This window comes from Protopterus annectens, chromosome 4.part0 (assembly GCF_019279795.1).
Source record: "Protopterus annectens isolate FY-2018-M chromosome 4.part0, PAN1.0, whole genome shotgun sequence".
NCBI lineage: Eukaryota > Metazoa > Chordata > Ceratodontiformes > Protopteridae > Protopterus > Protopterus annectens.
Window position 1 is genome coordinate 782158692 of NC_056733.1, and position 13558 is coordinate 782172249.

Genomic DNA, 13558 nt, shown 5'->3' on the forward strand with positions numbered 1-13558 from the left:
TCAATAAATATATATACATATGACCAATACATACATATATTTCTTATGATAATGCCCCTTTCATTGGGTTGTACTCAGTCAGCTGGTATTTGACTAGCAGGGCTGCAGCAATAAGGACTATAATCCTTTAACCACTACTGCAGAGGTTAGATTTGTTACAAGCCAGCATTTGACACTAAAATACTCATTCTTACATATCCCTCAGTCCATGAGGGGAAAAAACAGTCTGTTTTATTAATGACAATGATAAAGTATTTTCAGTTTTTTGTTTCTTGCTCTAGTCCTCCTCAGGACCATTCAGCTTACCCCTCAGTCAATTCACTGACCATTTTGCTTCCCCCTGGGTAACAGCCCTATTTGGTCCCAGGGTGTGGGGTGAGTAATCATGGAGCAGCACAGTCATTTGTGACGATAAGTGTTTTCTTTTCTCCAAGTCCTGACTCCCTACACAAGCTTGTTTGCCTCCATCAGGCTAGCATGCAAGGGCCTTCTTCAATATGTGCCATACTTCTATGTAATTTGATCAACAGGACTTCTAATGAAGTTGAGAGAGAGAGAGAGAGAGAGAGAGAGACGAAAATGCTCAAACTGTTCAATAAACATCTATATTTTTATTTTTTTTACTGTTCTGTATCACTGCTTTGTATTTGGTTCTACATAATGTACTTTATTCTGTTTATGAATTATGCAGCAGTCTACTGTTATGCTACTTTAGTTTTAGTAACATTTTTCGGACTGATAAAGAATTATAACTGTAATGTGTGTCATAATTTTTTGATTAAAATCTCAGCTTCTGTCAGAAGAGTCACACATGTAATGTATAATATAGAATGTTCTGAATGGCCTATTCTTGCTATAATTAGTTAAGGGTTGTGCTAAGAGAAACATTTCCACAGTCACTTAAAATGACAGCTTCTCTAGAGCGTGCTGTAGCTGAAGGCGCTATTAGCATAACAGCATTTACAAGTAATATGGCTTGTCTGTGATGATAACTTGGTAAAAAACTATTTTGGAAGCTCTGTATCCTCATCATGCAGTGAAGTTAGTTAAATTACGTAGCTGCAACTTCACACAAAAAGCAAAACTTGTATGAGGTGACCTGGAGCATTTAAAGGTGAAGTCCAAGAAGTCATTTTTAGTTCTGCTCTCAAAGCTAAGGTGCAATGTGTATCTATTGCAGGCTACCATGTATTAGTTAAGCCAGCTAGCAAGTTTGTAAAAGTCCATTGTGGTCTTCCTTTTCAAAGGGAACCACCTCTAGTCCCTTCGTAAGGGTGATACTGTAAGTACACTGTAAAATAGTCAGCCATGACAGAACTTTGTAGACTGCTGTCTCATCAAAAGACTGACCCGCAGAAAAACATCTGCAAACAGTATTTAAAGCAGTGGGGTTATTTAACCAACAGCAGTGTACAGCAACAGCAAGCTGCTGCGCAAATGTCTTTGTATTTACAAAACTCCTAGTATTTGGCCAGACAGACTACCTGTCCTGGGCCCCAAACCACTGGTGCCATTTTGAAAGTTACCTTCCTGTACTTCAGAATAATATGACATTTATTTGTTTGTGTTGCTTTGCTATGCAGGTACCTCCACACTCAGATATCCTAGACCTAGAACATTTGCTGTGTTAATCTGCCCTCTACTGGTGATTTTAATAAGTACCTAGACCTGGACAAGCTAATAACTAATTCTAGCAAATATTATTTATTAATCTGCCTATAACCTGATACAAAGGCATTCCAGTTATAATAATAATGAATTGTTTTTATTAATGTATTTGATGTCTCATTTTAATAATTTTAATGTCCATGGTGAAAACAATAAAAGCACAAAAAAGTTAGTAATAAAAAATCCAGAAAACAAAGAACAATATAAAAAATCCAGAAAAAAGTTAAAACAGGTGGATGTCCTTAACTGCACTGCCACCCTTCCTGAACATTCCTCACTTAATTATTTATATGCCTAGAGCTGGTCAGATGCTCATCTTACATAAACTATAAAGTCATACTGTTACTGGCCCATACTATTACTTAGACACATCAATAACAAATGATCGTATGTAATACTTTTCAGCTAATACAGTATTTACTACTGCCAGAAGTCTTGCACATACATATCATAATGAAAAATTACAATTATGTAACCAATTTACCACTAAATCATGTCAACATTACTATTTCCAGATTCAGAAATTACAGACACTTCCCCCATCCCGGACATATGTATTATAACTCAAGTTCACAGTTAGTTATATAGCGCATCTCAGCTACCACTTATCTTCACAAATATTACTTACTACTTCCACACTCAAGGCTTATATATACTCCTTCCATATTGCATGTCTATCATAACTAAAGCTTACAACTAGTTTGTATATTGCAGTAGATCTACCAAACGCAAGCATTACTTTCTAACTCCACATTTAAGACGCTCTCTCCGCACATCTCAGTCCTGCAGCATTCTGTCCTCTCCACTGAAAGAACTTCTACAGTTTATTAGCGTTACAACTAAACGCATCTTCATTACTGTTAAACACTGCAACACTACCTATTCATGCCTTCAAAGGCCTAATAAAACCACTCCCCTACACAGCCATTGGATTAGACACTCACCTTGTTACCTCCACTACCATTACAGTACTAGCAAATACTCTACTCTTTGTCGATTAGTAAAAGTGATATGCAGATACCAGTGCCACTGCCAAACCTATCCAAAGAATCCCACATTTCACCAACTCCCACAACATGTTCTGTAAAAATCAATACCTCTTATACCAGCTCCTTGTGAGACCTGTAACTAAATTTCCAAAATAAAACAGTAACTCAAAGTCCACTGTAAATTGGGTCTATATCACGTAGTCGAAGTCTTATAACTTCGAACATGTAATGTTTGAACCATTATGTTCGAAGTTACAAAACTTTGACTATGTATAAAAAAAAAAAAACAATGTAAAACAAAATAAACTGTTTTAAGCAGGGGGCAAGCCCCCCCTGCAACCCTCACACCCCCCCGCTACTTAAATATACCAACTCCGAGATCGCACCCCATTGAACAAAATGGAAATCTCTGCTTATGGAGATTTCCATTGAAACGCTCGAACTTTTACAAATTCGAACTTATGGTCTCGACCATATGAGGTTCGAACTTGTAAAAGTTCGACTACATGATAGGAACTCCTGTAAATCATTAAAGCATTTTTGAAGGGGCTTCAGACTCTGTGCTGCGGTAGCGTTGTCGCCTCATAGCAAGACGTTGTCCCGTTCGATTCTCAGCTAGAGCGTCTTCTGTGTGGAGGCGTACGTGAATGGGACGTGCCTTCGTTGAAGGTTGTGCGTCAGGGCTAGTAACCCGGTACGTAAAAATCCACTACCAATCATTAGCGGACTGGAGTTCCGCTGTGGCGACCCCTAACAGGGAAAAGCTGAAAGACACAAACTTCAGACTCTGTGTCCCTCACACCCCTTCCACTTGTATATAAGTCCAAGATTACTAGAAAATAATCTTAGGTATCACAGCTTTAAACTTGGTCTATATTCTAGGGATTTCTACTGTCCTTCTCGCTCTTCAGAATTTTAATAGGAATCCACTACAACATGCTACAAGAAGATCAGACAACACACCCCATCTCAGGAATATACTAGCTAACACACACTTGACCACCAAAAATGGCCTAGCTGGTCTTCCCCATACACTTTAAAACCCAGCCATTATAATACCAGTTATAATACAGAACATCTTCATATTTGGTTATCCCCCCATAGCACAGACATTTTAGCTATAGCCAAAACCTGATTAATACCACATATACCTGAAAGAGAATTACTGCCTTTGGATACTACATTTTCAGAAGCAGCAGGACACAAAGGATCCAGTGATATTGCCATCATAATTAAGATTTTACTTCTCTGTACTGTTGTCTCCAGTTTCCATCATTATCAAGCAGACATTCCATCTTATTTGCTCTAAATGTCATTGCAGGCAAGTAAATCATATTGGTATACATTTACACCACACCTATTTACATAAAGATGTTACTGAATATGCTCCATCATAGGTTTATAACAATAGTCACAATAACATCACAGTAACTTTAATACTGACCAAAAGCATGACATTAACACCCAGTCGCAGCCACTAACTCAGCTATTCAAAATAACCCAATGTAATCATCTTAACTAGTACAACTGAAAAAATTACAAATGGTCAAAGCATCCAGGATTGTATACTAGTACCCAACTCCATCTCAAACAAACAGCAGAATTCATTTAATAGCCATTCACCCACTTGTGCATGCAGGAAAAGTACTCATAAATAAGTAAAACTATGATAGTAATACACCCAAACTACAAAATAGTTTAACCATGACACTTAGTAACACACTTAAACTAGTAAACTGGAACTTACTATGGACACTCTATTTGCACTTTTCTATACAACAATTCAGTTATACTCTCCTAAAGATACTAAAATTCTACAGCCCTTCTGCAAATTAAAATGGCCAGCCAAAAAATCTCACCTGAATTACCTCAGCAACATAAAAACTAATGATACTTTGAGATAAGACTGGAAGGAGGTTATCAATCTAAGACTGCAGAAGTCCATATACTACGCAGACAATTTTGTGACAACATCCATTTTAATTAGTATCAAAAATGAATACTATGCAGACCAACAAAAAATGAAGTTAACATAATCCAATGGTCTTCTCAACCAGGCAGTTTCCAGCATCCAAAACCATGCTCACCAAGCATTCACATTGAAATGGCCGTGAAATTCCGTCATTACTTTATTGACGTATGACAAGCTCAGCCATGTAATCCAGCTAGAGTCACTGCAGAACCTAAACTAGATGACCGCAACATCATCCTGCAATTTACAACTGTCCCATCCTCACTATTTTATAAATTCCTAGAAAGGCTCAGCACATCAAACAACATCCTCCTATGGCCTAAAATCAATCAGCAGCAATGAGACTACCTACCCCATTTCTAGCCTTATAATCAGATCATCAAGGAAAAGCCATGTACTGTCCCCAGCACATGAAAATATGCTGTCACAGTCTCCCTCCACAAAAGACGTCTATCAAATGGCATTGGTCAGTACAGGTCCATATATATAAATACCAACCTTTTCCAAACATTCACCAGTAACTGCAAAAACAAAAAAAATTATTTTATATTTATTGACTGGGGTAGAGCAGGAATCACATGATTTATTTTCAGACTTACTCCAGGAGCACTGCCTGGTTTAGTGATGTGCTCAGAATTACATAGTAGGCAAATGAAGATTGAAGGAATCAAACCCTAAAACACGGCAATCAGTTTGTTAACAACTTTTAGTTTTAATACTTGGTATTGTGAGAACTTAAAATAACAAATATTCTGGAACCTTCTAGCTAAAGGTAGATCTTATAAATAACAAAATATAAATAAATAAATAATAAGACCAACCAACAGGGCAGTAGCAAGAAAAACAAACGTTAATATACGGTAAGTACTTTCGAAGGATTTGTGACACTGCCACCCCATCTATCTGGAATTTTGTACACAATTGTATATCATTTCTGAATATTGATATGATTTATACAGAACTGTATGTTAAGTACTTAGCTTCAAGAATGTAACCACAGCATACCCTTCTGGAACATAGAAGATTAACTTGCAAAATTTCAAGAAAATAAATCGAAATTAAGTTGTTTTACAATTGTATTATAAAAGTTAGTTTCAATGCAGCAAGGAGACAGGATGTCTAGAACTAGGGTGCCTTCTGCATTGTTTTGTAAGTGTTTTATTGTTTTATGACTTTCAAGGTCTGCAAATTTCCGAAGATATGTATTTCTCACACAGAGATGTTAAATTCTGTTAAGTTTCTGTTTAGCTTGGGGACTGAAGCCAGGTGACAAAAAGTGATGTCATCCAAGCTAACCCAGCAGTAATATTTGATACTGATTTAAGAACTCTTTCAGAGGGAAACTGTGCATTATTTTGTCTTTGACCTGGAAACATCCACTCATCATCATCACCTTCTGCACTTGCCTTGCTAATAGTAAGTAATTAGGGTGCAGTAATTTCTTGTAGATATAGTTAGGAATATAGTAAAGATTCGTTTAGATGTTTTCTATATTTACTTGAGACTATCCTGCAATATTGTTTTAAAATATTTCCTGTAATTGTGAACTCAGAAGTTACTGTGTCGATTGACTGAGTATTGTCTTGTTCTATTATTATTTATTATTAAATAGATTTAAACCTATCTTTGTGGCTGATATTTGTGAGACATTTAAGCTCTTAGAGTACTTGCATATGTATTTAGTGACACTGTACAGGCCACTCCTAACAGCCTGATGCTTGGTCAAAACTACCATTTGGATTAATAGTAACATTACACAGTAAGATTGGACACCCTTTGTAAGGGTCTTATAGTAGCTGATAAGGGTGGCTGGTGTCAGCTGGAACTACCTTATAGTCTGGGCAAAAGGGGACATAGCTAGTAAACCTGTGCCAGTCTTTCCCAGGTGTGTGTGTGTGTGTGTGTGTGTGTGTGTGTGTGTGTGTGTGTGTGTGTGTATCAATCAAATCTTAAAGTGTGTGTCATCTACTTGGGCAGGGGCACGAAGCACTGGTTGGGCAGACATGGTGCTGGAGGTCTTAGCTTGGCCACTCAGCGGGAATCTCAACCCTATAGCTGTGCCAGTGGAGAGTCTTATTGGGGATCTGGAGAAAGAAGAAGAAGCCAGCACCAGAATGACTGTGATCTCTGTGTGCTCTTAAGGGAAGTTGCACTTTATTGTGTGTATTTGTCATCCTTCCATTGTGTACATCCCTCACTGTTGACAGTGGTGAGGATTGAGGCTCCTTCATTACTGGGCCAATGCAGGGGCATCACATATTAATTGCTGGACAGTGATCGGATATCCACATCACATATTAATTAGTTAGCACTGGTGAGGTGTCCACATCACAAATTAATTGGCTTGTAGCGGTGTGGATATTGAATTCCTGTAGCCTGTGTACAGTGGTCACTGAAGGTATTTGTACTCTCAATCAGCCACTCAGAGCTCATATCACAAGTGTTTTATTTTTTTGTTAGCTTTGTTAGTCAGGGAGAGCAGGCATGCATGTCAGCAGAGGAGTATAGCAAGGTGACAAGGAGCCAGTTGGCTAAGATGTGCCAGGCTAAAGGGCTGGTGCATGACAACCTGACTAAAGCATACATGATTGCAGCTTTAGTCACAGCTGCATCACAGAATAGCAACCAAGAGAATAATCAGACTGGCCTTGGAGATGTACAACTCTCAGAAAATGTCAAGCTCAACCATTCCACAGAGGAATTAAAAATCCATCTGGAGTTAAAGAGAGTTGAGCTGGAGGCCAAGCATTTGAAAATAGAAGCAGCAGAGAGACTGAGACATCTGAAGGATGAGGAAAATAAGAAACAGCAAAGTCTGAAGGATGAGGAAAATGAGAAACAGCAACGTCTGAAGGATGAGGAAAATGAGAAACAGCAACATCGGAAGGATGAGGAAAATGAGAAACAGCAACATCTGAAGGATGAGGAAAATGATAAAGTGCAACGTCTGAAGGATGAGGAAAATGAGAAACAGCAACGTCTGAAGGATGAGGAAAATGAGAAACTGCAACGTCTGAAGGATGAGGAAAATTAGAAACTGCAACGTCTGAAGGATGAGGAAAATGAGAAACAGCAACATCGAAAGGATGAGGAAAATGAGAAACTGCAATGTCTGAAGGATGAGGAAAATGAGAAACAGCAAAGACTGAAGGATGAGGAAAATGAGAAACAGCAACATGTGAAGGATGAGGAAAATGAGAAACTGCAACGTCTGAAGGGTGAGGAAAATGAGAAACAGCAACGTCTGAAGGATGAGGAAAATGAGAAACAACAACATCTGAAAGATGAGAAAAATGAGAAACAGCAACATCTGAAGGATGAGGAAAATGAGAAACTGCAACGTCTGAAGGATGAGGAAAATGAGAAACTGCAACGTCTGAAGGATGAGGAAAATGAGAAACTGCAATGTCTGAAGGATGAGGAAAATGAGAAACAGCAACGTCTGAAGGATGAGGAAAATGAGAAACTGGGATGCCTGACAGATGAGGAAAATGAGAAACTGCAAAGTCTGAAGGATGAAGAAAATGAGAAACAACAATGTCTGAAAGATGAGGAAAATGAGAAACTGCGATGCCTGAAGGATGAGGAGAATGAGAAACAGCAACGTCTGAAGGATGAAGAAAATGAGAAACAGCAACGTCTGAAGGATGAGGAAAATGAGAAACTGCAACATCTGAAGGATGAGGAAAATGAGAAACTGCAACGTCTGAAGGATGAGGAAAATGAGAAACTGCAATGTCTGAAGGATGAGGAAAATGAGAAACAGCAACGTCTGAAGGATGAGGAAAATGAGAAACAGCAACGTCTGAAGGATGAGGAAAATGAGCAACACCAATGTCTGAAAGTTGAGAAAAATGAGAAACAGCAACGTCTGAAGGATGTGGAAAATGAGAAAATGCAACATCTGAAGGATGAGGAAAATGAGAAACAGCAACATCTGAAGGATGAGGAAAATTAGAAACTACAACGTCTGAAGGATGAGGAAAATGAAAAACAGCAATGTGTGAAGGATGAGGAAAATGAGAAACTGCAACATCTGAAGGATGAGGAAAATTAGAAATTGCAATGTCTGAAGGATGAGGAACATGAGAAAGAGCAACGTCTGAAGGATGAGGAAAATGAGAAACTGCGATGCCTGAAGGATGAGGAAAATGAGAAACTGCAACGTCTGAAGGATGAGGAAAATGAGAAACAACAATGTCTGAAATATGAGGAAAATGAGAAACTGCAATGCCTGAAGAATGAAGAAAATGAGAAACTGCAATGTCTGAAGGATGAGGAAAATGAAAAACTGCAAAGTTTGAAGGATGAGGAAAATGAGAAACAGCAATGTCTGAAGGATGAGGAAAATGAGAACCTGCAATGTCTGAAGGATGAGGAAAATGAGAAACAGCAAAGTCTGAAGGATGAGGAAAATGAAAAACAGCAAAGTCTGAAGGATGAGGAAAATGAGAAACAGCAACGTCTGAATGATGAGGAAAATGAGAAACAGCAACGTCTGAAGGATGAGGAAAATGAGAAACTGCAATGTCTGAAGGATGAAGAAAATGAAAAACAACGTCTGAAAAATGAGGAAAATTACAAACTGCGATGCCTGAAGGATGAGAAAAATGAGAAACAGCAATGTCTGAAGGATGAGGAGAATGAGAAACAGCAACGTCTGAAGGATGAAGAAAATGAGAAACTGCAACGACTGAAGGATGAGGAAAATGAGAAACTGCAACGTCTGAAGGATGAGGAAATGAGAAACTGCAATGTCTAAAAGATGAGGAAAAATAAGAAACTGCAACGTCTGAAAGATGAAGAAAATGAGAAACTGCAATGTCTAAAAGATGAGGAAAATAAGAAACTGCAATGTCTGAAAGATGAGGAAAATGAGAAAAAGCAACGTCTGAAGGATGAGGAAAATGAGAAACAGCAACATCTGAAGGATGAAGAAAATGAGAAACTGCAACGTCTGAAGGATGAGGAAAATGAGAAACTGCAATGTCTAAAAGATGAGGAAAATAAGAAACTGCAATGTCTGAAAGATGAGGAAAATGAGAAAAAGCAACGTCTGAAGGATGAGGAAAATGAGAAACAGCAACGTCTGAATGATGAGGAAAATGAGAAACTGCAACGTGTGAAGGATGAGGAAAATGAGAAACTGCAATGTCTGAAGGATGAGGAAAATGAGAAACTGCAACGTGTGAAGGATGAGGAAAATGAGAAAAAGCAACGTGTGAAGGATGAGGAAAATGAGAAACTGCAATGTCTAAAAGATGAGGAAAATAAGAAACTGCGATGCCTGAAAGATGAGGAAAATGAGAAACTGCAACGTCTGAAGGATGAGGAAAATGAGAAAAAGCAACGTCTGAAAGATGAAGAAAATGAGAAACTGCAATGTCTAAAAGATGAGGAAAATAAGAAACTGCAATGTCTGAAAGATGAGGAAAATGAGAAACTGCAACGTCTGAAGGATGAGGAAAATGAGAAACAGCAACATCTGAAGGATGAAGAAAATGAGAAACTGCAATGTCTAAAAGATGAGGAAAATAAGAAACTGCAATGTCTGAAAGATGAGGAAAATGAGAAAAAGCAACGTCTGAAGGATGAGGAAAATGAGAAACAGCAACGTCTGAATGATGAGGAAAATGAGAAACTGCAACGTGTGAAGGATGAGGAAAATGAGAAACTGCAATGTCTGAAGGATGAGGAAAATGAGAAACTGCAACGTCTGAAGGATGAGGAAAATGAGAAAAAGCAACGTCTGAAAGATGAAGAAAATGAGAAACTGCAATGTCTAAAAGATGAGGAAAATAAGAAACTGCAATGTCTGAAAGATGAGGAAAATGAGAAACTGCAACGTCTGAAGGATGAGGAAAATGAGAAAAAGCAACGTGTGAAGGATGAGGAAAATGAGAAACTGCAAAGTCTGAAGGATGAGGAAAATGAGAAACTGCAAAGTCTGAAGGATGAGGAAAATGAGAAACTGCAACATCTGAAGGATGAGGAAAATGAGAAACCGCAATGTGTGAAGGATGAGGAAAATGAGAAACTGCAATGTCTGAAGAATGAGGAAAATGAGAAACAGCAACGTCTAAAGGATGAGGAAAATAAGAAACTGCAATGTCTGAAAGATGATGAAATTGAGAAACTGCAGCATCTGAAGGATGAGGAAAATGAGAAACAGCAACATCTGAAGGATGAGGAAAATGAGAAACTGCAATGTCTGAAGGATGAGGAAAATGAGAAACTGCAACGTCTGAAGGATGAGGAAAATGAGAAACAGCAACGTCTGAAGGATGAGGAAAATGAAAAACAGCAACGTCTGAAGGATGAGGAAAATGAGAAACGGCAACGTCTGAAGGATCAGGAAAATGAGAAACAGCAACGTCTGAAGGATGAGGAAAATGAGAAACTGTGATGCCTGAAGAATGAGGAAAATGAGAAACTGCAACGTCTGAAGGATGAGGAAAATGAGAAACAACAATGTCTGAAAGATGAGGAAAATGAGAAACAGCAACGTCTGAAGGATGAGGAAAATGAGAAACAGCAACGTCTGAAGGATGGGGAAAATGAGAAACTGCAACGTCTGAAGGATGAGGAAAATGAGAAACTGCAACGTCTGAAGGATGAGGAAAATGAGAAACTGCAATGTCTGAAGGATGAGGAAAATGAGAAACTGCAGCATCTGAAGGATGAGGAAAATGAGAAACAGCAACGTCTAAAGGATGAGGAAAATGAGAAACAGCAACATCTGAAGGATGAAGAAAATGAGAAACAGCAATGTCTGAAAGATGAGGAAAATGAGAAACAGCAATGTCTGAAGGATGAGGAGAATGAGAAACAGCAACGTCTGAAGGATGAAGAAAATGAGAAACTGCAACGACTGAAGGATGAGGAAAATGAGAAACTGCAATGTCTGAAGGATGAGGAAAATGAGAAACAGCAACGTCTAAAAGATGAGGAAAAATAAGAAACTGCAACGTCTGAAAGATGAGGAAAATGAGAAACTGCAACGTCTGAAGGATGAGGAAAATGAGAAACAGCAACGTCTAAAGGATGAGGAAAATGAGAAACAGCAACATCTGAAGGATGAAGAAAATGATAAACAGCAATGTCTGAAAGATGAGGAAAATGAGAAACAGCAATGTCTGAAGGATGAGGAGAATGAGAAACAGCAACGTCTGAAGGATGAAAAAAATGAGAAACTGCAACGACTGAAGGATGAGGAAAATGAGAAACTGCAACGTCTGAAGGATGAGGAAAATGAGAAACTGCAATGTCTGAAGGATGAGGAAATGAGAAACTGCAACGTCTAAAAGATGAGGAAAAATAAGAAACTGCAACGTCTGAAAGATGAGGAAAATGAGAAACTGCAACGTCTGAAGGATGAGGAAAATGAGAAACAGCAACATCTGAAGGATGAGGAAAATGAGAAACAGCAACATCTGAAGGATGAGGAAAATGAGAAACTGCAACGTCTGAAGGATGAGGAAAATTACAAACTGCGATGCCTGAAGGATGAGGAAAATAAGAAACAGCAACGTCTGAAGGATGAAGAAAATGAGAAACAGCAACATCTGAAGGATGAGGAAAATGAGAAACAGCAACATCTGAAGGATGAGGAAAATGAGAAACAGCAACGTGTGAAGGATGAGGAAAATGAGAAACAGCAACGTCTGAAGGATGAGGAGAATGAGAAACTGCAACGTCTGAAGGATGAGGAAAATGAGAAACAGCAACGTCTGAAGGATGAGGAAAATGAGAAACAACAACGTCTGAAGGATGAGGAAAATGAGAAAGAGCAACGTCTGAAGGATGAGGAAAATTAGAAACAGCAACGTCTGAAGGATGAGGAAAATTAGAAACAGCAACGTCTGAAGGATGAGGAAAATGAGAAACAGCAACGTCTGAAGGATGAGGAAAATGAGAAACAGCAACGTCTGAAGGATGAGGAAAATGCGAAACAGCAACGTCTGAAGGATGAGGAAAATGAGAAACAGCAACATCTAAAGGATGAGGAAAATGAGAAACTGCAATGTCTGAAAGATGAGGAAAATGAGAAACTGCAACGTCTGAAGGATGAGGAAAATGAGAAACAGCAACATCTGAAGGATGAGGAAAATGAGAAACTGCAACGTGTGAAGGATGAGGAAAATGAGAAACTGCAACGTCTGAAGGATGAGGAGAATGAGAAACAGCAACGTCTGAAGGATGAGGAAAATGAGAAACAGCAACGTCTGAAGGATGAGGAAAATGAGAAACTGTGATGCCTGAAGAATGAGGAAAATGAGAAACTGCAACGTCTGAAGGATGAGGAAAATGAGAAACAACAATGTCTGAAAGATGAGGAAAATGAGAAACAGCAACGTCTGAAGGATGAGGAGAATGAGAAACAGCAAAATCTGAAGGATGAGGAAAATGAGAAACAGCAACGTCTGAAGGATGAGGAAAATGAGAAACAGCAACATCTGAAGGATGAGGAGAATGAGAAACAGCAACGTCTGAAGGATGAGGAAAATGAGAAACTGTGATGCCTGAAGAATGAGGAAAATGAGAAACTGCAACGTCTGAAGGATGAAGAAAATGAGAAACAACAATGTCTGAAAGATGAAGAAAATGAGAAACAGCAACGTCTGAAGGATGAGGAAAATGAGAAACAGCAACGTCTGAAGGATGGGGAAAATGAGAAACTGCAACGTCTGAAGGATGAGGAAAATGAGAAACAGCAACGTCTAAAGGATGAGGAAAATGAGAAACAGCAACATCTGAAGGATGAAGAAAATGAGAAACAGCAACATCTGAAGGATGAGGAAAATGAGAAACTGCAACGTGTGAAGGATGAGGAAAATGAGAAACTGCAATGTCTGAAGGATGAGGAAAATGAGAAACAGCAACGTCTGAAGGATGAGGAAAATGAGAAACAACAATGTCTGAAAGATGA